The sequence below is a fragment of the Pleurodeles waltl genome, chromosome 2_2, assembly GCF_031143425.1.
Source record: "Pleurodeles waltl isolate 20211129_DDA chromosome 2_2, aPleWal1.hap1.20221129, whole genome shotgun sequence".
Lineage (NCBI taxonomy): Eukaryota > Metazoa > Chordata > Amphibia > Caudata > Salamandridae > Pleurodeles > Pleurodeles waltl.
Genome location: NC_090439.1, coordinates 1,134,569,700 through 1,134,596,818, shown reverse-complemented (window position 1 = coordinate 1,134,596,818; position 27,119 = coordinate 1,134,569,700). Strand labels below are relative to the sequence as shown.

General features: G+C 50.0%; 1 long non-coding RNA gene across 1 annotated transcript in view; it reads left to right on the top strand.

Moving 5' to 3' along the window:
• Positions 1 to 16,588: 16,588 nt before the first annotated feature.
• LOC138274831 (uncharacterized) overlaps positions 16,589 to 27,119 on the top strand; it is a 102,923-nt gene continuing 92,392 nt past the window's right edge. The window contains exons 1-2 of the long non-coding RNA XR_011200396.1: positions 16,589 to 16,691; positions 16,798 to 16,887. This is a non-coding gene — a long non-coding RNA (uncharacterized lncRNA). The remainder of the gene's footprint in view (positions 16,692 to 16,797; positions 16,888 to 27,119) is intronic.

The following is a 27,119-nucleotide window of genomic DNA, read 5'->3' as shown; positions in this document are numbered from 1 at the left end:
CGCATTAACACTCCGACCGCCACGGCGGCACAAGCAAACAGCGCGGCGGTCACCGCCAACAGGCAGGCGGCAGACAATGTACCGCCCACCCTATCACGACTCACCAATCCGCCACCTTTTCCGGGGCGGGAGCCCCGCCGATAAAAACACGGCGGAAACAGACATTTCCAATGGAAAACGCTCACCTCGACACACTCCACGCGGAATCGGGACAGCATGGAACCGGAACTCCACATCCTCCCAGCCATTGCCTTCCTGCTCTTCTTCCAGGATCACGAACGTCGCCGCAGACGACAACGGTGAGTACTGCACCTACGACACAGGGGACGGGGGAGGAGGAAAGGTTACGGGCACACACATACGTGACACACCCACCCCCACCCTCACCCCCACCGAAATACCTACACACCAATGCAGATTAAAAAGTCAGAGTGACACCCCCAAACCCCCAAAACAAAAATGCAAAGACAAAAGGCAATGATTGTAAAAATAGAACTATATTATAGCAATAATTAAGTATAGCGAACTTAGCAATATATAAAGAATTATTACACATCTAGAACTATATATATATACAAGTAGCAAAAGTCCGGCACAGTCTTGCAAAGTTCAAATGTCCGTGGGCCAATGTGCAGCAACACATGGGCAAAGCCCACACACGAGATCGAGTCCATTGGAGAGAACACTGCTGGGGCATCACAAAAATAAAATACTGGCACCTCAGGGGGAAGGGGGGGCACCTCAGCCACATGAGTCCACGACGCTAGATCCACGAAGGGCCTCCATGCCCACTGTGCCATCCTGGGGAGTGAAAAGCCACAGTCTCTCAAGTCTCTACAGTGGGTGGACTGCCCACTGTGCCATCCTGGGGAGTGCAAAGCCACAGTCTCTCAAGTCTCTACAGTGGGTGGATTGCCCACTGTGCCATCATGGGGAGTGCAAAGCCACAGTCTCTCAAGTCTCTACAGTGGGTGGACTGCCCACTGTGCCATCCTGGGGGGTGCAAAGCCACAGTCCATCAGGTGGATTACAGAGTCCACTGGTCATGGAGGAGGCATGGTGGGCAGAGTGCCTCGTGAAGCCCTGCCCGACACAGAACCGGGCCTGCCAATGGGCCAGCGGTGCTTGAGATGAGGGCCCAGCGGAGCGGTGCTTGACAGGAGGGCCCAGCGGAGCGGTGCTTGAGATGAGGGCCCAGCGGAGCGGTGCTTGACAGGAGGGCCCAGCGGAGCGGTGCTTGACAGGAGGGCCCAGCGGAGCGGTGCTTGAGATGAGTGCCCAGCGGAGCGGTGCTTGACAGGAGGGCCCAGCGGAGCGGTGCTTGACAGGAGGGCCCAGCGGAGTGGTGCTTGAGATGAGGGCCCAGCGGAGCGGTGCTTGAGATGAGGGCCCAGCGGAGCGGTGCTTGACAGGAGGGCCCAGCGGAGCGGTGCTTGACAGGAGGGCCCAGCGGAGCGGTGCTTGAGATGAGGGCCCAGCGGAGCGGTGCTTGACAGGAGGGCCCAGCGGAGCGGTGCTTGAGATGAGGGCCCAGCGGAGCGGTGCTTGACAGGAGGGCCCAGCGGAACGGTGCTTGAGATGAGGGCCCAGCGGAGCGGTGCTTGTCTTTGCGGGGCCCTGTTCAGCGGTGCTTCTCACGGCGGGCCCTGTTCAGCGGTGCCTGTCTTTGCGGGCCCCTGTTCAGCGGTGCTTCTCACGGCGGGCCTCTGTTCAGCGGTGCTTCTCACGGCGGGCCCTGTTCAGCGGTGCCTGTCTTGGCGGGCCCCTGTTCAGCGGTGCTTCTCACGGCGGGCCCTGTTCAGCGGTGCTTCTCACGGCGGGGTCCTGTTCAGCGGTGCTTCTCACGGCGGGCCCTGTTCAGCGGTGCCTGTCTTGGCGGGGCCCTGTTCAGCGGTGCTCTTCACGGCGGGCCCTGTTCAGCGGTGCTCCTCACGGCGGAGCCCTGTTCAGCGGTGCTTCTCATGGCGGGGCCATGTTCAGCGGTGCCTGTCTTGTGTTTCGAGTGAACCACACTTGGCCAATACTTCCCGCTCAGTCAGCATCGGACCTTTCCGTTGCGGGGCCCTCCTGTGATGGAGTCCTGGGGCCCTGGGTCTCCTCCGATACCCCCGGAATGGGGCTGGTGGGGCCCTCATGGCCAGGTCGGCTGCTCCCTGCCTTTTGCGCTTTGCTGCCCTTGCCCTCCTTGGCAGACTCTCCGTGGCCCTTGGCTCCCTTACCCGATGTGGCAGGTGACGGTGCAAGGCTACCCTCCTTGGGGGCAGGTGTATCAGGCCTGTCGCGCCTGCCCTTCAGTTTTTTGCTCCTCTTCCCGGGGGGGGGGGGGGGGGCTGGCTGTGCCTTTGCTGCTGGCCGATGTCCCTGCCCAAGGAAAGGGCGGACTCCAAAAACCAGGCACGACGTTCTTGGGAGTTGCTGGGCTGGTGGTGGCTGAGGTGTTTGTGGAACTCTTACGAGATGGAGGGGGTGGGTCAGGTGAGGAAAAGAGGTCCAGTTTAGAGAGGAATAGTTTTTTCGGAGCAATGGGAAGGGTAGCTGGAGTGGGTATGGGAGTGGAGGAAGAGGATGTGGTTGTAGGAGAGTCAAGTCTGGTGTCTTTGGGTGCAGGTGCTTGGGCTGGAGGCTGAGGTGAGGTGGATGGCTGTTGGGTGGGTGGCTGCCTGTGTTTGTGTGGTTTGGAAGCAGGGGTGACAGACACACTGGGAGAGGACACAGGGGACGTGTACATGGCAGTGGGGGTGGTGACTGCACGTGTGCGGACTGGTCTGGAGGGTGTGCTGGTGATGGCTGTACTGGCTGATGGTGGTCTGCATGCAGGTGTGAGTGTAGACGTCACAGGGAGGGAGGAGGGAGACGAGGAGGTGGGGGACACAGAGGAGGTAGTGGCTGTTGGCATGTCTGCATCTGGATGTTGCTTGGGTGAATGCTTGTGTGTTCTGTGGTGCTTATGTCTGGATGAGCTTCCCTTGGGTGTTGAGGCGTGTGCAGGCTGGTCTGTAGGTGTGGATGGGATAGGCAGAGGAACAGGGGAGTGGGACTGGGTGGAGGGAGTTAGAAGAGGGAGGCTGGAGACAGGGACAATCGCTGCCGTCAGTGCTGAGGCCAGAGCGTTGAACGATCGCTGCTGGGCAGCCTGACCCGAATGAAGGCCCTCCAGGTATGCATTGCTTTGATGCACCTCCCTCTCCACACCCTGGATGGCATTCAAAAGGGTAGACTGCCCAACAATGATGGTACTCAGGAGGTCAATGACCTCCTCACTGAGGGCAGCAGGGGTGACTGGGGCAGGGCCTGAGGTGCCTGGGGCGAAGGAGATGGCCGCCTTCCTGGCCGTGCGGGCACGGGCCGAAGGCCGAGGGGCTGCTGGGAGGGCAGAGCTGGTGCGCTGGGTGGCGGCTGTACCTGTAGTATCGGTGGGCACGGATGTTGCCGCCACCGCAAGGGAGCTCCCATCCGAGGACGTGTCGGTGTCACTGACGTCTGCACGGGTCCCCGTGGTGGAGCCCCCCTCGCCCTCCGTCTCACTGGTCATGTCGGAGTCCGTTGCATGGCCCTCCGGGGCCATGTGAGATGCAGCTCCCTCTTGCGCCGATGCCACTTCTCCTCCGCCTGATGATGCTAATGCACACATTCACAGAAAAACAAAGAAAATGGGGGGGGGTGGAAAAATAAAGACAAGTTGAGTGCATGCATTGGGGACACCGTTGGCTGAGAGGACAGACACAGAAGCTTCCTGCACTACGCTGCGCACTTGGGGTACACTACTCATTCACTGGGACATGCCCTACAAGCCTATGGGCGACAACTGCCCACACAGAATACACAGGTCCATGAATAGCGTTACTAGGCACCCTACAGAGGTGGGGGGCGGGGGCACAGGACCATACCTCACGGAGGGGCCTAGCCTACAGAAATCGCCCTGGCCTAGGGATACCCACAGCCCTCCTCCCCCACCCAGGCACCTCCACTGCGCGCAAATATAGCTGAATGTGCTGGTACTCACCCCCTTGTGTCTGCTGTGATGTCCTCAAGTGCCCATCTAAATCGGGGTAGGCCACCGCCAGGATCCGGGACACCAGGGGGGTCAAGGTACGACTGGCACCCCTCCTAGGTTGGGAGGCCATCCCCAGCCGAGCCTCGGCGGTCTTCCTGCTCCCGCGGCGGATGTCCTCCCACCTCTTGCGGCAGTGGGTGCCCCGTCTGTTGTGGATCCCCAGGGCCCGGACGTCCTTGGCGATGGCACGCCAAATGTCGATCTTCTGATGGGCGCTGACCTATGTGACATGTACAGGGGGGGAAAAGAAACATCATCACTTTTCAGCATGCTCGATGTGAGTGGCCCCCCCTCCCCAAACTTGCCATGTGGCACATGCTCTCATCTGTCGTGCCATGCATTCGTCATTAGCTCCCCTCCCCTCCATCGTACATCCACCTCACTCATCACAGGCATTGCCCACTATGCATTGCCCCCGTGTACTCACCTGTTGGTCTGGAGGACCGTAGAGTAGCGCATACTGGAGGAGGACCCCGTCCACGAGCTTCTCCAACTCTTCGGAACTGAAGGCGGGGGCCCTTTCCCCAGTCGCAGCAGCCATTGTCACTTCCAGTCCGAGGTCACAGTAGCACTTGCAGTACAGGTCCTCTCCTGTGGATGCTCAGGTCTCGTGTGATTAAGCAGAGAGAAAATGGCGGTTACGGCCGCGGCGGTGCGTACCACGGCGGTGCGTACCGCGACCGCCGGCACTCATCGCCATTGGCTCCTGAAACCCATAGGGTTCAATGTTGTCCAATGCGGCTTTGCGCCGCGGACTGCGACCGCCTACCGCCACGGTGTGCCACGCCAGTGCAATGACCTCACTTCACATTGTCACACTTCACAGGTCAGGCAGCCGCCATTTCAAGGGCCCACATGGCTTAATTCCTACTGCGTCACACATGGCTAGGCCTTGCATCGACAATCATACAAGCCATTCAATCCAGAGAGATTCGTGTACTGTGCAAGCTGTGGGAACTTACCTGTGGGTTGATTGACTCTGTGCTCCATGTTGTCCTTCCTAGGCACCGTCCGCTGGGACTTGCGAGGAGACGGAGGAATGTTCCTGTGTACAGACCGCTGGTGGACCTGTCGACAATGGAAGAACGACATGTCATACTCACCTACAGACTCAATCGTGCCACTATGCAGGAACTGTGTGCCCAGCTGGAGCCAGACCTGATGTCACCCATCCGCCAACCCACAGGGATTCCGCCTCTAGTGCAGGTGCTGTCAGTACTCCATTTTTTGGCTAGTGGATCATTTCAAACTACAGTGGCCATTTCATCTGGGATGTCTCAGCCTATGTTTTCAAAGGTATTGTCCCGAGTGTTGTCTGCCCTGATGAAATACATGCGGAGCTACATCATATACCCTGAGGTGGGTGACTAGCCTACAGTGAAGGGTGATTTCTATGCCCTTGGACACATTCCCAATATCATTGGTGCCATTGATGGTACCCATGTGGCTTTGGTCCCCCCAAAAGACAATGAACAGGTGTACAGGAACCGAAAAAGTTATCATTCGATGAATGTCCAGTTGGTCTGTTTGGCTGACCAGTACATCGCCCATTTAAATGCCAAGTTCCCAGGGTCAGTGCATGACGCGTACGTCATGCGAAATAGCAGCATACCTTATGTGATGGAACAGCTACAGAGACACCGTGTGTGGCTAATTGGTGACTCTGGTTACCCCAACCTGCCTTGGCTATTGACCCCAGTGAGGAATCCCAGGACAAGGGCAGAGGAACGGTACAATGAGGCCAATTGGCGTACTAGGAGGGTGATTGAGCGGACCTTCGGCCTCCTGAAGGCCAGGTTTAGGTGCCTGCATATGACAGGTGGATCCCTAATGTACTCACCAAAGAAGGTGTGTCATATCATCGTGGCCTGCTGCATGCTTCACAACCTGGCTTTGCGACGCCAGGTGCCTTTCCTGCAGGAGGATGGTCCAGATGGTGGTGTTGTGGCCGCTGTGGAGCCTGCGGAGAGTGAAGAGGAGGAAGACGAAGAGGACGACACAGACAACAGGGACAGAGTGATACTGCAGTATTTCCAGTAACACACAGGTAAGAATCTACTCCTGCATTTTATTATATCTGTAACAGTACTGGCTCTCTACTGTCTGACCTTTCACCCCAATGTATGGTAACTTAGTTGTGTATTTCACTTCCTATTTCAGTGATCTGGTCCCCACGAAGTGCCCTCTGGTTTATTTCCCCATCGACTACCGCTGTGTGACACTGGTATGTTGTCATCACAATGTAATTGGACATTTTTGGTTGGTTATATCGAATACATTTGGTTTAAAAAAAATAAATAGCAGACTCCAGATGGTTTTTGTGCAATAATTGTGTTTATTGAAGTGGAAAAATTGGTGTATAGTTCAAAAAGGGTGATGGGTGATGGTGGAGGCATGTCCATAGCAGAGTCCAGACTCTCGTTTGCACAGGTGCATTGTCCATATGCCTGTGGAAGGTGGAGCAGGGGCAGTTCAAGGTTGGACAGGGTGAACAAGTGTTACAGTGGGATGACATCTGGGGGGATCCGTGCATGGCGAGGGTCTTGACATCCTACTCTGTCTTCTTCCTAGATCTCAGGCCTTTCTTGCGGGGTGGTTCTTGTTCTGCAGGGGGTGGGGTCCGGGTGGGCCGTTGCTGTTGGGTCGGGGCCTCCTGACCACTAGCGCCGGCGGAGGTGGTGGGCTGTTCTTCCTCCATGCTAGTGGCAGGGGCCCTTTGGGGGGCCACATGGTCCCACAATGTGGTGACAATCTGGTTGAGTGCCACCACGATTGTACCCATTGTGGAACTGATGCTGCGCAGTTCTTCCTGGAACCCCATGTACTGTTCCTCCTGCATGGCCTGGATCTCCTGGAACCTGGCCAGGACCATCGCCATCGTCTCTTGGGAGTGGTGGTATGCTCCCATGATGGTGGTGAGGGCCTCTTGGACAGTGGGTTCCCTAGGCCTGTCCTCCCTCTGTCGCACAGCAGCCCTCCCAGTTCCCCTTTGTTCCTGGGCCTCTGTCCCCTGGACGGTGTGCCCACTACCACTGCCCCCAGGTCCCTGTTGTTGTTGGGGTGGTGGGTTACCCTGGGTGCCCTGTAGTGGTAGACACACCGCTGCTTGACCTGTCCTGGAGACAGAGGCATGGGCCCGCTGGGTGGGTGCTGTGCTGGTGTTTCCAGAGGGGGGTAGGTCTGCTGTGGCCTGTGGCTGCCTGAGGGGAACCGACTGTCCGGAGGTCCCCGATAGTCCGGGCTGGTCATCAGGTTCTAGGTCGACAGAGCTGCTGTCATCACTGGGGGCCTGTTCTGGGGGTGGGATGGACAATTCTGGACCCTCCTGGCCAGTGTGTTGGCGTTCGGGCCCTGCAGGGGTAAAAGAGTATGGTTATTGCTTCTGTGTGTGCCATGGCGTGCGATTTGTGGGTGCCCTTGTCCCCCAGTGCTGGCATTCCCTTGTGGGAGGAGTTGTGAGGGTGGTTTGTGGGGGGGGATGGGTATGTGCAGTGGTCATGCTTAGGTGATGGGTGTCCATGGTTTGTGTTGGAAATCAGGGGTTGGTGTTGGGTTGGGTGGGTTGTGATGGTGAGACATTAGCAGGGAGGATGTGTGCTGCGGGGTTGGGGGTGAGGGTGGGGGTGTGGGTTGGCATGCTGGTGGTTGGGGGGGATGAAGTAGTTGAGATTAGACTTACCAGAGTCCATTCCTCCGCCTACTCCAGCGAGGCCCTCAGGATGCAGGATGTTCAAGACCTCTTGCTCCCATGCTGTGAATTCGGGTGGAGTGGGGGGGGGGTCCGCCGCCAGTCTTCTGCACAGCGATGTTGTGTCTTGACACCATCGTCCGCACCTTCCCCCGTAGGTCGTTCCAGCGCTTTCGGATGTCTTCCCGATTTCTGGGATGCTGTCCCACAGCGTTGACCCTGTCGACGATCCTTTGCCATAGCTCCGCCTTCCTGGCTATTGTGGTGTGCTGCACCTGTGTGCCGAAGAGCTGGGGCTCTACCCTAATTATTTCCTCCACCATGACCCTGAGTTCTTGGTCCGAGAACCTGGGGTGTCTTTGGGGTGCCATGGGGTGGTGTGGATGAGTTGTGGGGTGGTGTTTGTGGTGATGAGTGTGGTGGTGTGTGGTGTTTTGTGCGTAGATGTGGTGTGGGTGATGATGTTGGGTTCCTGTGTGTGTTGTGGTTTGCGTTCCCTGTGCTCTCTCTCTGTATATTGCGCCTTGTCTCTGAATTTCGATTTGTGGGGGTTTGTGGGTGATGTGGGTGTGTGTTTTATATCGTATTGATTGTGTGGGAGTGGTGTTTGTATGTGTATCAGGTGTGTGTATTTTAAATTGTCCAATGTGGCTGTGTTTTGTAAGTGTGTGTGTATTTTGACCGCGGCGGTGTGTACCGCCAATGGAATACCGCGGTTGAAAGACCGCCGCGTGGATTCGTGGGTCGGAATGGCATGGGCGTATTTCTGTTGGCGTGACGGTGGAGGTTTGGTCATCTCCAGTTTATCGCTGACCGCTGATGTGGCGGCCTTCAGTGGAGGTCGGGTTTTTGGCGGTTTGGCAGTTGTGGGTCAGAATGACCGTGGCGGTTTACCGCGGCCGCGGCGGTGTTATGGCGGACTTCTGGCCGGCGGTAAGCGACTTTTACCGCCGAGGTCAGAATGACCCCCATAGTCTTAACTACAGGACGAGAGGCTCTGCGGTTGTTGTGCCTGTCTGAGCCTCATGTGCAGGGGTTGGAGGGTTATCGACTACTAGAATGGGAGGCAGCGGGAGTTGATAGTTATGCGATAGCGATGGTGTGCTATGACCTTTTAAAGAACTATGCGCAGATTACGGTATTTCCGTGGGGACATTTCTAGTATACGGTACCCTGACAGCTGCCATACAAACAATCTGGGGCAACTGCGGTATGGACCCCAAGTCGCTTTCGCTGTGACACATACCTAACTAGTAGCCTGATTTTAGGCCTGTATCGCGCTGAGAGACAATGCCTGTGCCCCACTAGCAGGATTGCAGGATAAATGGGAGGAAGACATAGGAACACCTATTTTGAAAGGCGACTGGACATTGATGTGGACAATGGCCCCAAAAAACTTCCACAATGCTTTGTTTTAAATTAATACATTATTATGTTTTCCCTTAAAACTTGGTGTATATTTCCCTCACCCCTCCCGACTACCCGCGCTTCAGAGTTTTCTCAGGGGACCTTCTACATATGTAGTGGGGCTGCCCCAACCTTGCCCATTACTGGTCTACAGACAGTGTTACGATTATTGGCCGAGTCCACTGAATGTGCCATGAATGTGTATTTGCTTACTATTGTTGGATCCTTTTGGCTCACACACCATACACTGTTGCAATGAGATGATTATCAATTGCATATGTATATGCGTGATTTAAATTGACATGGAGAATACATATATACTTTGCATGAGGGTTGCCTTTCATGACTGGATTTTGCAACCTAATTCAGTGCCAGGATGCTCGCAATGAGAAGCAGTGTACTGTGCTATCGGCGTTGGTACTGGATGTACTATTTTATTACAACTTCATTATACCTCAATAAAATCTATTTACAAAAATGCCTGCCAAGGCGGGACATGCGCGGCTAGGAGATGCTGAGAACTGGAGAGAGGATGGGGGTCATGGGCTGCCTAATGCAGGTGCTTACTGGTGGAGAAAAGAAATCTAAAGTTTGATGAACACACAATTCATTTATGGATTTATTTATCTGCCGCAACGTTTTTAACAGAAATGCTTCCAAAGAATAACAGTGGAATCTACTATCTTAGGCAGATTTGTGGTTAACCAGCAGCAGATTGTGAGTTTGTGTTGTGAGCACAAGCAAAACGAGGCCTACACAGTGACATACAACTATAAATATTAACAGAAAAAAGCCCAAAGTATACATGTAGGCAATGTGTCAAACCAATAAAAGGCAGACGTCACCTTCTGCCTTGTAGTGCCTAGGGCTGTTTAAACTCCTGGAAAGAGAGCTGAGATAAGGAAACACAGAAGTGATGGGTGTAAATCCCAGTAGTCACTCCAGTCTGGGGCTGCTTTGTTTGGCAGGTCAGGCTGGACTGTTCCATCTGGAGCAAGGCTATTGTTGAAGAGGATGGTGAGGTTCAGTGAGCAACAACACAATGGACTGGAATGCGGCCCAGGGCAATTACCAGTTATGCAGATTAGTTCAAAGCACTCCACGCAGACCTGCTTCTCAGAAGCACCTTTGTATGTTGTTGGAATAAAAGTCATCCTACCCAGCCGAAGAAATAAGAGGCGGGTGTGTGTAAGAACCATACATTGGTGGAGCATCTCTGGAGGGCCCTAAAGTGAGGGGGCTTCCTGCTCCCCTACAGAGGGAGACTGGCACCCCTCTGTGTACAAACCCATCTTTACACATGACTGTAACAATTGTTCAAACACCTGCATCAGTTCAGAAGAGCTGCCCCACCTGAAGAATCCAGTTACCCAGTTATGTTAGTGATGTTACTTACATGAGGGTTTTATATGGCTGAGAACCAGTCTGGAGGACGCCCAAGCTTGTTACATATAACACATCATGGCATCATTTTAACAGAAGAACATAACAGAAACCTGGGGAGTCCCAGAGAGGAGGGCTATAGATATATCAGAGTCCCATGGAATCATTTAACAGGCAGTGATGAGAGGATAATGAGATAAGCAAGGAGCATAGAAGGGAGGATCAAAGATGTGGACTTTTAGGTTCATAAACAAAGCAAGAAAATCATGGTTTTATATATTTGTAATTGTTTTTTTATCGGCACATACGACCAACAATTTGCCACCAGCGACATCACAGACGACAAGTAGGCAGCATGTAGCATGGTTCATGTACCCCAGGGCACACCTGATGATTCCACCATTGGATCTGCTCCACACATCATATCCCTCCACACTGATTCTGAGTCATATCCTGTACATAGTTACATGCAGACCTCAGTCTAATTGCCAGGCTTCCCAAACCTCTGTCCATTTCTTAGGGCATCCTCTATCTCCCTAGATCAGCTTTTCTGCTGGCATGCACCAATCCGAACCCTGCTTCCGCATTATCAGCCTCCAGAATTTGGCAACATTTTGTTTTGCAACTACTCCTCCAAGAATCATTTGACTTCCTGTCACCAACCTCACACACCCTCTTACCTCCTTCCAGTAGTGCTCTAAATTGGGGCACAGACACAAGGCACGAATAAAGGATCCCACCTGGGCACATCCCCCGACACAGTCGTCTGAGCCAACTCTCTCCAGTCTTTTCTGCACCATTGAAGAGCATTGCAACCTACCCAAGAGATGCATCTGACACAAGAGATGCATCAGCAGACCTCTAAAGCCTGACTGCATGGCCACTTCTCGAGGCACTCTGGGCGCCTTCTCCCACCCTTCCTCCTCAGGCCTCCCACATCTTCTTCCCAGGACTCTTGTAGTGTCTGCAGGATACCTGGAGAATCAGTTATTCATAGAAGATCAAAGAGGCAGCAATTTCACAAACCGGTTCACTCAATACCCTCCCTTCCAGAAGGGGTGTTTGCACATCAGTGTGCCCTGTTGATGAAGCGTGATAGGGCAGGTTTGAACTGAATATACCTAATGGGTTTGGAGTCAGGCATCTAATATCCCTGTCTAAGGGCACCAAGGGCATCATCTAATCACTCGAGCATTTGTCTTCCAGTTTAATGATTCCTATAACGTCCCAACCTGGAAGTCCCTTCTGTTTGCTCACCTCAGCTAACAAGTCATGGTTCCACAAGGGAGTGTCCCTCTTAAGGCCCCCCCCACCGACACCAAGTCTATGTACCCTGTGGCTTCATTCCAAACTGTTACCCCTGTCTGAGTGTGGGAAGGTAAATTTGCAGGTGAATGTCTACATAGCGCTGGTGGGTAACCCGTGCGTGCACTGCGTGCCCGTCAAACTTAATTGCGTGTTCATCCTGTGATGCAAACACACAGTCATTAATCGTTTCCAACTGGGTGGCCAAGTAACATTTTTTAGTGTCTGAAAGTGCTATTACTCCATCATACACCGACTTGTCAGCTCTATGACACCTATCCAAGGTGCCTTCCCATATCACAACAGCAAGAAGACCAGTGTTTTATCCAGTGTCATCAGGGATAGAAGGCCAGTGTGTAGGACCAAGGCACGGAAAGGCTTGCTGTGAGGTTGGAACCTTGAGAATGAGTTGATCTCTGTTTCTGTTTGTGCACCGGCTCCTTGTGAGAAGAAGTGCTTTATTTAAGAAGAAGATAGAACAGTTTGAGTTTTTTGTTATTTCTACACACAATCTTGAAGTCAGTTCTAGCATCCAGACAGTAAAGTCGTTTTAGGGAGGGTGGGATGTGGTCTGATGTTTTGGGGAGTCTGGAACCCGTTAGGCAGGGGCATGTGGGCCTGCTTCTAGAGCTGGAGTAGACGGTTTGTGGAGACCAGCTCCCTCAAGGTGTACGAGAACAATCGCTGGTACCAGGGCTCTGAAATCCAAGTGTGCAATGGATGGATTCAGCTTCATGAGCAGATGAAGTTGATAGAAGGAAAAGTTGGTCAGTTTGGTGATAAGATCATGCACAGCAAACTTTTGAATAATTATACATCTAAGAGAGTTAGCACCTAGAGCCAGATTTGGGGAAATATCCAGGGACTGACAAGTTTTGGGCCACTTATGTCTTTTTTGGGGGAAAGTGGAGGGGGTAACCATTTCAGAAGAGAATCAGAAATAATGTTTTATCCAGTTCCAGCACAGTTAGTGCCCGCTGATTCCATTCATCAATGGTGCCCACCATGGGCGATGTTTAAAAATATTATAATAAACTTATAGATAATGTTTGGAGTTCCGGTCACCCTATGTCCGGAGTATGTTCTCAGAATGAGTTAATTGCATAAAAACATAATCTAACACAAGACCTTAGGGCACCTCTCATATCACTCCTCCATCTGTTTAGCCGGAGTAAAGCCTAGACTGAGCATTGCATCTCACTGACGTGCCAGGGTAAGAGTGACTCCCCAGTTATGTCTTCTAGGGCACCTGAAATAAACGGTAAGAGGGAGCAGTGGTACTGTTGTCAGACATCAGTCTAAAGAAAAGTTTCACCTGACGGTCAGTCGAACTTTAAAGGGGCAGCTGCCCAGCACACTGAGGAATCAAGGTGAAATTTAGGGTTTCAGGTGGTGGACATAGGAAGGCGGCACATACTGCCAATATTTCACATTAAAATGTTATTAGGAGGGTCCATAAAAAGTTATTTATTCAAATTGAATGATTCATTACTCCAATATTATCGAGGATATTCCTCCTTTAAAGAGTTATGTTCTGTTAGACAAGGAGTGTTAGGCGCAAGGCAAGCCATGTCAGAGTGCCACTTATCAGCAGGGTTGTATGACGTCATGCCTTTACCACGCATGCCTTTACCATGCATATACCATTACCGCACAAGTCTTTACCATGCATGTCGACACCACAAACTTACATAGAACTACATTATATTAACCATTACCACGCATATATTTCCACACAGACTTTTACCACGAAATACTTTAATATAAAAACTGGTAATAAATATGTTTTAACAAAATGAAAATAATACCTACGTAGAATATATAATTATAATTTAACATATCACATTTTTAGCACCATATTTAGGAAAACAGTACCTTTTTTAAGTGCATCTCCATGCAGCAGAACAGGACACAATGCAACACATCGCAAGTTAACACGATGCATCACAACCCTTACCCTTTGCAGATATTTTGAACATGAAACTACCACGCAACACAATGCAAAGGAACGCAACACTACACACATTTTTGAAATATCATTATATATTGACACAACTCAATTCAAAACATTGTAACGCTTCACAAATGTTCCCAAAAATAAATATAAAAGAACAACACATCACACATGGCACAAACATGTTCTAGAATAGTCAAACACTATTTACACTTACAGGTTCTGACTTTCTTTCATTTCTTCATAAGCAAACATCCTGCTCCCAACCAAGATGGCAGATAAACTGTGAGAAGGTCAAATACAGGGTACATTTCACCAAAGAAATAATTATAAGTTCAGTCGTGTTTTCTTTCAGAAAAAAACATAGGGCCTTATTATGATCTAAATACAGTGGGTGTGAGGCTGCTGTCAAGCCGGCAGCCTCACCCGGTCGTATAACGATGCTTTCACCAGGCTTGCAGTGGATCCTATTTAGTTTTAATGGGAAACAGGAGACAGCTTAGCCTTCTGGCTTGCAGGCCTGTGCCCCCGTCACTCAGTGACTTTTAACCTACTTAGCTTGCTCTATCTTAGCCTATTTATTTAATTATTTTTTCCAAAATGGCTGCGATGTTTATAATTAGGAAGATGTTTTGATTTCAATTTATCAGTGTCAGTCTGTGAAAGCGTTACTGTCAGCGTCAAAGAACAAGTGATAGACGTAGGTATCCACAGCATGTACTTTCCCACTTACGTGTGACAGTAACATAATGTACTTTTCAGGAAATTGTTTGTATAATTGCTGCCCCAAGCATGCTTTCTTATCTATTGTTTGGAAACATACCTGCGTCAGGGATCCTACCAGATCTGTTTGATCACATTTTACACAGACAAGGCCATTAAATGCGGATTCCTACCAGATGCCATCAACGCTATCCATGCTACGCATCGCCTTGATGCATACCCAGCCTTCGCATCACCACGGAGTGTGATCTAGAGATCTCATTCCAAGGTAACGAGGGTTGGGGGCTCTTGTCATGGATATGGACTGGCAGATTAGGTTTAACACACTTAGCCCTCTTTAGGTTAGATATTAGGTTCATCATGCTAGGGTATTAGGGCCTATTTTACATTTCATGTTATTGCAAGATGGTGGGGGTCTTTATGTTCATGACTCTCGTTCTTACAATCCTGTATCTTGCATTGTTCATTATCCTAATAATTGCAGCCCGTGCATTTTATAGTAGATTGCAGTCTTGTTAATAAAACCTATTGAAAACTTTACTACATCTCCTTCATTGTCTGTGTGTGAAAAAGACTTGTTGCTCATGTGAGAAAAGGGTAATCTCATTTAACCACAACTCCCCTGAGATGTCACTCTCCTGAGTCCATGCATGAAGGCTGCCACAAATCACCTTTTACTGTTTGGGTTTTTGGCGAAGTACTGCATGTGAGTCGGGAGGGTTGGGCTGACAGTTGCGATTTGTTGTAGGATTGGCATAGTAACCTACAAGCAAAAGGGCTGTCATATTTAAACCAGCAGTCATTGCCTAAAGCAAGAGTCCAACTATGATGGGCTGACCGTTGCAAACGTCGTATTACGCTCCCTTAGGTAGCCGAGGCCATTGCCGTTAACACATGCACCCTCGGAATGCGCACTGTCTGCATAGCATTCCAAGGGTGCTGGCAGGGGGCCTCTGCACTGCCCACAACATGGTCGTGGGCAGTGCAAGGACCCCACTGTGGCCCCCAGCACTGGCTTTCCACCAGCCTTTCCATGGCGGTGCAACGGAAAGCAAAGTCGTGATCAGCACAGCAGTGCCGCCATGAGCACCGATGTGGCTGCCCACAACTTGACCGCCGCCAACCCGTCGGGATCTATGATCCTGGCAATGGCAGTGTCTGCTGGCGGTATGACTGCCAGGATCGTAATGAGGCCCATAGTTTGCAACACTTATTACAATGTAAATCATGCTGTACCACTTAAAACATAAATATAGTGATCCACCATTTTGTGGTCAGAGGTACACTGCCTTCTGACATGACCGCACGCACCAGATTACAGGAGAGTAAGACATACTGAAAAGGACAGCCATCTAACTTTGAATATAAGTATAATTTGCACAATATATATATGAAAAATAGCAATGTATACTATACAATATTTGGTATACTATACGATATTTGAGTTATATTTTCAGACATCTTTGCACTGGATATTGAAAAAAATCAGACTGTGAAGGTTTTCTAATTAGGCTACAATGTAAGTAAATGAACAAAGATATTTTTTTAATTTAAATTATGGAATTTCCACAGCATTGAGAATGTTGAAATTTACTTTTTTCAAAATAAAAAAGAATTACGGTATACATTGGAAAGGTACTGGACAATCACTGGGGGAAGATTTACTGTTCTAAATCCGCCAGGTGTCACCTCAGGGAAGGTGCTGGACAGTGACCAGATTGACTATTGTAACTCCGCAATGTGCCATGTTACCTCAGGGAAAGTACTGGATAGTGACTGAGGGGTAAGATTTAATATTCAAACTCCACCAAGTGTAACTTCTGGAAGACATTGGACAGTGGCCAGGGGCAGATTTACAATTCTAACTCCGCCAAGTGTCACCTCAGGAAAGTTTCTGGACAGTGGCCAGATTGACTATCGTAACTCCGCCAGGTGTCGTGTTACCTCAGGAAAAGAACTGGATAGTGACTGGGGGGCAAGATTTATTATTGGAATTCAGCCATGCACCTAGTCAGGGAGGTGCTGGATAGTGCTTGTGAGACAAATCTAATAACATATTTTTCTTCTTTTTAGACTATAACAAAGCCAAACAAATTATAGGAAAAAAAGACTGTTCAACAACTAAAAGGAGAACTAAAACCATTGCTCAAACCCACAGCAAAGACACTATAAATAAGGTAAAAATATTAAACAGTACAATGTAAGCGCATAAGATACTCACAAATAAATTGAGTGATGGAAGACAAACTCAACAGTGGTATCTAAATGTCTTTCTGATCTTAGATATTCATCAAACAAGCTACACCACCTCAAGAAAACCAAAAGTAAATTTCCAAAAGCTTGACGCCAAAACCACAAAGACCAATAAAACAGGTAAATCCACTTATAAACAGAAATTCAATTTAATCATCACTTTCTTTTTTCAAAGCAGGATACAAACACAGATGTTTTTCCACAGTTAAGTCAGCATTAAATAACATTTCTTCTCGACAGGTTCCAAGAAATTCCCTCAGTATAAGAACTGACCGAACAAATTAGAAAAATAACCAATTTCATTATATCATGCTCATAATACATTTTTTCAAATTTTTTCAGATTTTTCAAGAATGGAAAATGCATGTGAAGCGACATATATTCTATCCATCTATCTAAATGAGGAGGTTATATTTGTTTGTAAGGACAGATTAACTGAACCCAGGAGTCAACATAGATGTGTTGAATATTTTTCATTCCAGTACAAAAGCAGAGCAGTTACTCTTGGTGACGCAGCAGGAAGAACCCTAGAGCATAACCACTGTGCCTCTGAAATGGAGATTGAAGTAAGGGAAAATATTCAGCAAATAAAGTCCCTTGCGGCCACCTTCAATGAATCCTGTGGATCAGTTTTGAGGGAGGTAGCCCAGAACACCCCCATCAACAGTACTAGTAGAGTGTCAATGGTTCCTAATTTATGAAGGATGGTTCAACGAAATAACCAGGTGAGTAATCCCCAAAGAGCAACTCCTCATTCCTACTCTGACATTACCTTCACCCTTGCGCTTACTGTTTCTTTTACTACAAACCTTTTCTACTTTGTGATAATGAGAACCCTCTGACTCTCCTTGGAATATTACTCCGCATTCGCACCCACATCTGCTGCAGGTATATGAGGAAGCCCTACATCTAGGGATTCTCCTGCCCTCCCTTTGCGAATCACTACTAGGCTAGTCTCAATCTTGAAGCCCGACTGAGACCCGACCCAATTAGGCTCTTAGCAACCCATAGCAATACTTTATTATAAAATCCTGAGTAAAATCCTAGCAAACCGCTATTCCCAGATCGTCCCATTACTGGTCCATGAAGACCAGAATGGCTTTGTCTCAGATCACCTCACAAAACATCAGGCTCCTGTTTCACATGCAGGGTCAGGTCAGGATGTTTTTCCTCATGTGGCCTGCCTTGTCCTGGATGTGGAAAAGGCATTCAGCTACGTATTCCAGGTTCTGGTCTGCACAGGTGTTGGGAGGGGCCTACTAGCCTACACTCAATTGCTGAATATGGCCCGGTCATTCAGAGTGCACCTAGGCCCTCTGATTACGGACTCCTTCCCAGTGCAAAGAGGCACCAGACAGGGCTGCCCGCTCTCTCCTCAACTATTTGCCGTGGAACCAGTGGTGATCCACCTACGGGCGGAAGAACAGTTGTGGGGCATACCCCTTACAGACCAGAGTCCACACAGTTTCACTTTCCGCTGATGACCTGCTTATTTACATTAAAGACGTACGTCAAACCCTGGACCTGCTATGTGCAGTACTTATGAATTTTGCGGGGATCTCCGGTCTGAGAGTAAATGCAGCTAAGTCGGTGATATACCCTCTACACACAGGGTGCCCACAAAGTGACATTACCCTCAGGGGAACGTCTTTGCAATGGAATGCGGAGGCGGTCCATTATGTAGGGATACGCCTATGTCATTCCCAATCTGATCTTTGTGAGGGCAACATCCCCATGGTCCTTGCTGTAACACGCAAAAAGATGACATTTTAGAAATCGCTCACCCTTGCCCCCAATCGGGGCCTCCTTCATCGGGGTGCCCATCGTCATCGGGTAGGCCTCAGAACTTTACAGCTCCCAGCTGAGATGGACTTGGTGCCCCCTCCTTCGAGGCTTACTTCCTGGCAGATCAACTGCAGTGGCTGTCGCATTGGACGGCCGGGCGATATATGAGACAGGCAACTGACTCTTGCTGCAGCCTTACCTGGGCCCAACTTTGCAACTTGTTCTTTTCCAGGGTATTGCGTGCCTCCCCCTGGCCCTTACAGGTGATGACAGAGCGGACTTGCATGCTCCGCATACACAGGTTTTCAATAGGGAATCCGTGCTATGCCCCCAACATTCAGTAGGTCTTGGTTTCCCGGTTTCTACTTGGCGCTGCAGCCGAGAAGCTGGATGTCGAGCTCCATCCACACAGTGGGAGACCTGTATGCTGATGGCCACCTACACCCCTTTCCGCACCTCACTGCGGAGGGCTGTCAGTCTGCGGGACAATTTCTCACATATCAACAATTTTGCAACATGGCTCGAACGCTCTGGGGGGCCACTTACCCTGAACCGCCTGCACACCCTGTCATACATGTCGTCACAATAGGCATGGGCCACCACCTACTAACCTGGCTCAACAGAGCTGTCCACAAACTCACCAATCCCCCCTTTGACACCCTGTGGCGAAAATGGGAGTCAGACATAGGGAGACCGCCTTGGAACAAAGAATGGGAAATAGTGCTGTCCCATCCAAAGTGAGTTTCATGCAACTCCTGCTTCAAGAACATTCAATTTACCTACTGCATAGAGCATATATCACCCCAGCACGCCTAAACCGTTACTTCCCCGCAGCACAGCTCACCTGCCCATGCTGCTTTACCCTAGGAGCTGATTTCTGCCACATGCTATGGTCCTACCCCTCCTTACACCAGTATTGGTCCTCAGAGCTTGACATACTACGTGAGGTTGCAGATATACCAGACCTACAAATTTGGGATGTCTGCACACTAGGCATATTTAAACAGAAGAAAAGTCATAAGGTCCACTCGTGCTTTGCAACCCTGGAGCTTCTACTGGCCAAGCATCCACTCGCTTTGCATTGGCGCTCGTCTTCCCCTCCTCCCATCGCAGCTTGGATGGGGCAGTATGTAAATCAGGTGTGGATGAGGAGAAGGCGCTTCATAGTGAGGAGCTAAGCAGCCTCCGTAGGCAACCAGTTCCGCATCACTGGGCCACGATACTCGCCCACTTTCAATATCCCCTGCATGATGACACCAGACCACCTTAGAAACCTGGCAGACACCTGTAGTACATTCTGTTTTCCTGAACTCCCCCGTGATTTTGCCAAGACATTGATGGATTACCTCTAACACTAAAGGAAAAAACGATGATCACACACTAAGGCCCTCAATATGAACATGGCAGTCCGGACCGCCATGCCAGCGGTTGCGGAAACTACGCCACCGGCATGGCGGTCCGGACCACCATAGAATGGACATGGGGAGACCGCCACAGGCGGAACTCCACCACCGCCAGGCTACCGCCACCAGACAGCCTGGCGATGGTGGAGTTCCTTATCCGACAGGGCATCGCTGCAAGCAGCGCTGCCCGCCAGATAATGAACCTGTTTTCCCCAGCCTTTCCCTGGCAGTTTAGGCCACCAGGGAAAGGCTGGTGGAATGGGTGCCCTTGCACTGCCCATGCACTTGGCATGGGCAGTGCAGGGGCCCCCGTACACAGCCCCGTTGCGCATGTCCCTGCCCGATTTACGGGCAATGATATGCGCAACGGTTGCTGCTGCACCCGCCGCACTGCTACATTGCCAACGGCTCCATGTGGAGCCGTCGGCAATGGACAGGCCCTGCATTCCGCTGGGCTGGCTGGTGGAAACAGTGTTTCTGCCCGCCAGCCCAGCGGAATGTTGTTTCTTTGGCCGGCGGGGTCTTCAACGTGCTGGCGGTCGTTGTTTGAACGCCAGCACCGAACTCTGCGGGATTTCCCGCCGAGTTCGTAATGAGGGCCTAAATGACAGGGTGACCTGTTGGGAACATTTGGGGCCCAATTCCAAGTCTAGCGGTCACAGGACTACCAGACTTCCATGGTGGTCAGACCGCTGCAGCTGTGGCGGTCCGACCGCCAGATTACAAGGTTGGTGGGCTTACCCGCCAACCTACCACCGTCCCCACCAGAATTCAAGATCCCAACAGTCTAACAGTGGTCCTGGTTGATTACAACCTTGTTTTCTGCCAGCCTTTTCATGGAAGTCTAACCTCCATGAAAAGGCTGGTGGAGAACAAGTGCAGGGGACCACAGATGGGCACCTGCACTGCCCCTGCTCGTGGCATGGGCAGTGCAGGGTTCCCCCTGCCCAGCACTCTTGAAATGCACACTGGCTGCTGTGCAGACAGTGCGCATTTCAAGGGTTGCTGGTGCACCCTGTGTGCAGCAGCTTTGCCACCAGCTCTATTATGAGCCAGGAACAATGCTGCCGCTCCTTTCCCACTGGCCGCCGGTCAGCTCAGTGGGAAAGCTGTAATGGGGCCAGTAGAATCCACGTTGGGAGTTTGGGGGACAAATGTTTCCATCTGCCAAACTTCTAATGACCCCTTTGGTAATTTCCAAATGCCCTTCAAAGAATCTGTCTCCCTACAATCTGTCCTTCCTACCCTAATTTCAGTCCTGGTGATTCCAAGACTTGGATGAGGTGGGCTCACTCACTTAACATGCTTCATCTTCAGCCATCTAGTCCCACCTTGGTAAGATGATACTACCAGGGCAACTCAACCTCAGGTTGGACTGCTTTGAGGGAGTTCGAAAGGCCCTGAGGGAGTTCTTCACCCTATTTCTATATATTGCCAAAAGGTACACAAAAACATACATCTGCCACCTGGTCGCCCAATAGTTTCAGGGATAGGTTTAGCATTAGAACCACTATCACAAACACTATCACAATTTTGTGACTACTTTCTGAAACCCCTTGTAAGTGAAATGCTATCTTATCTGAACGACACCAAAGACATTCTCAATAAGTTGAAAGATATGACTTTTGAACCAGACTCCTTTTCTCCTTTAGTGTTAGAGATAGTTTGGGCACCGCTAGTAGATGTGAGAAACTTTGTCCAATACAACAGTGCCAATTATAGCAATTGATTACTTGAGTTTTTGATCCTTATTTTGGACAAAAATGGCAAGTCTCGCCTTTGACGATGAAGACGTGCTATCTATTTTAACAGCACCTTCCTTTCTGGGAGACACAACTATGGCACAGACACTGACACAAATAAACGACTGGGATTCACTATCAGAACTTAAGAAAACTCAGATAAAAACTGTTAGAAATGGGGTTTTTGGTTGGCAGTCAGGTTGCCCTCTGTCCAAGCAAGAACCCTCACTCTAGTCAGGGTAAGTCACACACAATCCAAAATCAGCCTGTGCTCACCCTCCGGTAGCTTGGCACGAGCAGTCAGGCTTAACTTAGAAGGCAATGTGTAAAGCATTTGTGCAATAAATCATACAACACCATAGCATAACACCACAAAAATACACCACACAGTGTTTAGAAAAATATATAATATTTATCTGGGTATCTTCAGGTCAAAACGATCAAAGTTGCAATATGAATTTGTAAAGATATCACTGAAAAGTGATATAAAGTGTCTTAAGTCTTTAGAAAGTAAACAAAGTCTCTTTCAAACACAAAGTACCTGGTTTCTGGTGGAAAATCTCCTCAGAGGGCCACAGGAGAAGAGATACGTGGAAAACTGCTGTGTGCGTCGATTTCTCCTCAGCACACACGGAAGTGCGTCGTTATTTTCCACGCGGGGAGTCGTGCGTCGTTTTCCGGCGCGCGGACAGTCTCTTTTTGTGGTTCGCGGGGAGTACCAGATGTCCCGGGTCTGTGCGTGGATTTTCCTGCTTGTTTTCCGGCTGCGCGTCGTTCTGCGGGGCTGCGCGTCGAAGTTTCGATCTCACGGCAGGCGTCGCGTCGATTTCTCCTGCGGAGTCGGGCAGCGTTGTCCTTGCGAGGCCGTGCGTCGAAGTTTTGATCTCACGCCAGGCGTCACGTCGATTTCTCCTGGGAAGTCGGGCGGCGTTGTCCTTGCGAGGCCGTGCGTCAAAGTTTCGATCTCACGGCAGGTGTCGCGTCGATTTCTCCTGCGGAGTCGGGCGGCGTTGTCCTTGCGAGGCCGTGCGTCAAAGTTTTGATCTCACGGCAGGCGTCGCGTTGATTTCTCCCGGGAAGTCGGGCGGCGTTGTGCTTGCGAGGCCGTGCGTCAAAGTTTCGGTCGTCCCGAAGACGTCGCATCGATCAGCGTCGGTGTGCGGTGTTTTTCTTGCCGCGGAACAAGCTGTGCGTCGAAAAGTTCGCCGCACGGAGCGTCCAAGAGGAAGAGAGAAGTCTTTTTGGTCCTGAGACTTCAGGGAACAGGAGGCAAGCTCTATCCAAGCCCTTGGAGAGCACTTTTACAGCCAGACAAGAGTTCAGCAAGGCAGCAGGCCAACAGCAAGGCAGCAGTCCTTTGTAGAAAAGCAGACAGGTGAGTCCTTTGAGCAGCCAGGCAGTTCTTCTTGGCAGGATGTAGTTTCTGGTTCAGGTTTCTTCTCCAGCAAGTGTCTGATGAGGAAGGGCAGAGGCCCTGTTTTATACTAAGTTGTGCCTTTGAAGTGGGGGTGACTTCAAAGAGTGTCTAAGAAATGCACCAAGCCCCCTTTCAGTTCAATCCTGTCTGCCAGAGTCCCAGTAGGGGGTGTGGCAGTCCTTTGTGTGAGGGCAGGCCCTCCACCCTCCCAGCCCAGGAAGACCCATTCAAAATGCAGATGTATGCAAGTGAGGCTGAGTACCCTGTGTTTAGGGTGTGTCTGAGTGAATGCACAAGGAGCTGTCAACTAAACCTAGCCAGACGTGGATTGAAGGGCACAACAAGGTTTTAGTGCAAAGAAATGCTCACTTTCTAAAAGTTGCATTTCTAGAATAGCAATATTAAATCCGACTTCACCAGTCAGCAGGATTTTATATTACCATTCTGGACATACTAAATATGACCTTCCTGCTCCTTTCAGATCAGCAGCTGCCACTTCAACAATGTATGAGAGCAGCCCCAATGTTAGCCTATGAAGGGAGCAGGCCTCACAGTAGTGTAAAAACGAATTTAGGAGTTTTACACTACCAGGACATATAACCACACAAGTACATGTCCTGCCTTTTACCCACACAGCACCCTGCTCTAGGGGTTACCTAGGGCACACATTAGGGGTGACTTATGTATAGAAAAAGGGGAGTTCTAGGCTTGGCAAGTACCTTTAAATGCCAAGTCGAAGTGGCAGTGAAACTGCACACACAGGCCTTGCAATGGCAGGCCTGAGACAGGGTTAAGGGGCTACTGAAGTGGGTGGCACAACCAGTGCTGCAGGCCCCCTAGCAGCATTTAATCTACAGGCCCTAGGCACATATAGTGCACTCTACTAGGGACTTAGGAGTAAATTAAATAGTCAATCACGGATAAACCAATCAGTAGTACAATTTACACAGAGAGCATATGCACTTTAGCGCTGGTTAGCAGTGGTAAAGTGCCCAGAGGTCAAAAGCCAACAACAACAGGTCAGAAAAAATAGGAGGAAGGAGGCAAAAAGTTTGGGGATGTCCCTGTCAAAAAGCCAGGTCCAACATGACCCCCTACCAGCCTAAAGCTAGGGGAGAACAATCACTATCCTGATGTACTTCCCTGTTTGAGGCGACAGAACAAGGACCCAGGCCCACAACAGCAGGGGCATGCTCTAGTTCTTCGCCTTCCTGACTCCAATTGGATCCCTCTGTCCATACTCTCAGGGCCCACTAAGCCAACACATGGGGAACCTTTCTCCTTACCTGCGGATCCCATCTGTGCAGCACCTAACCTTACTTTGCTCACAGATGTATCCAGGAGCAGGATAGTACCACCATGACCAACACAGTGGTGTTGCCCACTCTACCCCCGGGGTGTGACACTTGTCCCCTCCCCAGGGATAACTCTGTCCACCCGGACAGCAAGCCACAGTGATTACTGACAGCTGCCAGGGATGAGAGCCAGGCCCCAGGCCTCTCAAAGCTCTCCAACCACTGTGGCTGTGGAGAGCGGGGGCGGTAGCCCCAGGTGCTGGGCACCCTTTAACCACTCTCCCTTCCACCAGGTCAGGGATGACAGCCTGAACCTGGTCCTCCCCTCGGGGGCTCTGTACCCTCCCTCCTGGAGCGGTACCCCCAGAGTCCAACATGGTCAGGGTGCTTACAGAAGTCGCCCTGTACCATTCCTCCACCAGTGCAGGGCTGTTAACCTGCAACTGGCCCTCCAACCTGGGGTCTGTACCTTCAGGTTGGACTGTAGTGTGGTCAGTTTTACGTATATTTTGCGCATTAGCTTCAGGCCTTAGGCCTCTGTGCACTTTGCCCTAAATATATTTTATTCATTTGCTAACAGCTTAGAGCCTCTGTGCACTTTACTCTAAATGCTTTCTATTAGGCTTCGTACTGTTATTTTACAGAATAGCCAGTTCTACGGTGTTGTTTTTTATTCATATCACACTGTTTTGCCTACTTCAGCACTGGAGTTCTTCATAACATATTCACTCTGTGCTTTAGTCAAGGATACAGTCTGGTACATTGCCGATTGAACATTTTGTGATCACGATGACATGTTAGTTATAAAATCACTTCCTTGTCCCAATACATGCAAGAGGGAGATTCCGACCAGGGAACCACAACTAGACGCTGACTGCCTCGTTGCAGATGCTGAACCAGATCACAGGCCTTTGCTCAGGTATGAGTGTGTCCGTCTTCCTAGTGATACAGAAAGGCAAGCTGAAAGCTTAACATGCTGTGCTCTAAATAGAACAAGCAGAGTGAGAGTAGAAACGGTTAGGAATTATGATAGCTTTATTTCTATGTTTTACTCTCCTGGTTACTATATCAATCCTACTATGTTGTATTGTTCTGGTTATTGCGGCTCACGCCTTAATATCTAAAATACAGTCGTTTTATTAAAATATTATATAAAACTTATACTGTCTCTGTCATTTGTATATGAGACCATATTGTGAATGAGAGAGTTGGTTTGGATCTGAGTGACCACGACTTCCCTGAGAAGTTCCAAAGATGTCATGCGCTCGGCTGCCCAATCATTTCTTCCCCGTGGGAGAAATGAGGCACTGCTAGTTAGCCGGAGCAACAACCGGATTTAGGGTGACAGAGTTCCTTACACGTGGGTCAGACTCAGTCCCCCACACCGTTATCGATCCTGCTGCCTAGAAATCCAGTAGTCTCATTTAGGATAATGAGAGCCCACGCGACATGGCGCCGCCAACGTTTGGTCTGGCTCTAATGTTTGGGTCCGACTGACTCTCTCGGTCTCGTATATATTTTGACTCCTTGGTTCCGTATACGGAGACGTCCGTGGGGCTGAGGGTTTCCGCCACCACAGGCTGGGTACATCCTAATACTTTGTGGTTGGTTGTTCAAGCTTGAACTTTGAAAGGAAATACCCCGATATTGGTGTGCCTTCTCTGTCCTAGAGCTATTATTGTAATACTAATGGCGAATCCAGTTGTAGTAAATATACCGCTTAATATGCGATTTCCGCTCACGGGTCATCTGATAGCACATGGACTGACGGTCCAGGGGGGTCCGGTCACTTTTGTGGTGGACGCCCATGCAGCCTATAGAACAGAACTTTTTTATTCTTGGGTCGTATTTCCAGCAGTTGATGGGGGTACAAATACTTTTCACGAATATACTGTTGCGAATGTCCCTGGACAATACAGGGCTTATGCATACTTAGAAATACCATTATCTTATCAAGAACACCATAATTGGCTTGATGGCGCCCTCCCACATTCAGTAACACCAGTAAGGTTAGGTCCGTTGAGTAATGATGGTCCGACCTGGCCTTTATTGGCTACATATACACCATATCCTGGAGTGGCAAATGTGGCAGTGGCTGAAGTGCGTCGTTTATATGTGGAATTAACTGCAACATACAGACGATTAGTTCAGTTTGTGATGCAGGCATTGAATACTAATGCAGCGCGTGCTGCTCCAGCTCACCCACATGCGGTGGTACCGGGAATAAATCCAGCCACTGTACACTCTGTAATGGGCAAAGTACCGGCTAAACGTGAGGCGACTCCATTTTGGCTGGCGCAAAAAATTAATACGCTGGAAGCAGTATTTCCCCATACGGGACCTCAGGATAAGCATAGAATTTTGACGATGTGTTTGCCGTATGGGATGGTTCCTACGGTGGATCTTTGTAATACTTGGGGCACGGTGTTTGCCGCACTCTATACTACAGCACACGGTACACCGACTTTGGCTAATTTGCCGGAGGTGCTTAAACAAATTCAGGATGAATATGGGGCTGCCCCTGCCTTAGATTTAGGCATGCAATTGATGGGTAATTTTGACGCGGTTTCTTCTATTATTTTGAGTAATCTCAAAGGGGAGGCTGTAGCACTGGCAGTGCGAATGCGTCTTCGGGACGTTCCGCAGATTAATCAGGAGCGGGAACTTCCGAGAATAATAGCTGAAACCTATTCTAGTATTGGTCGTGATA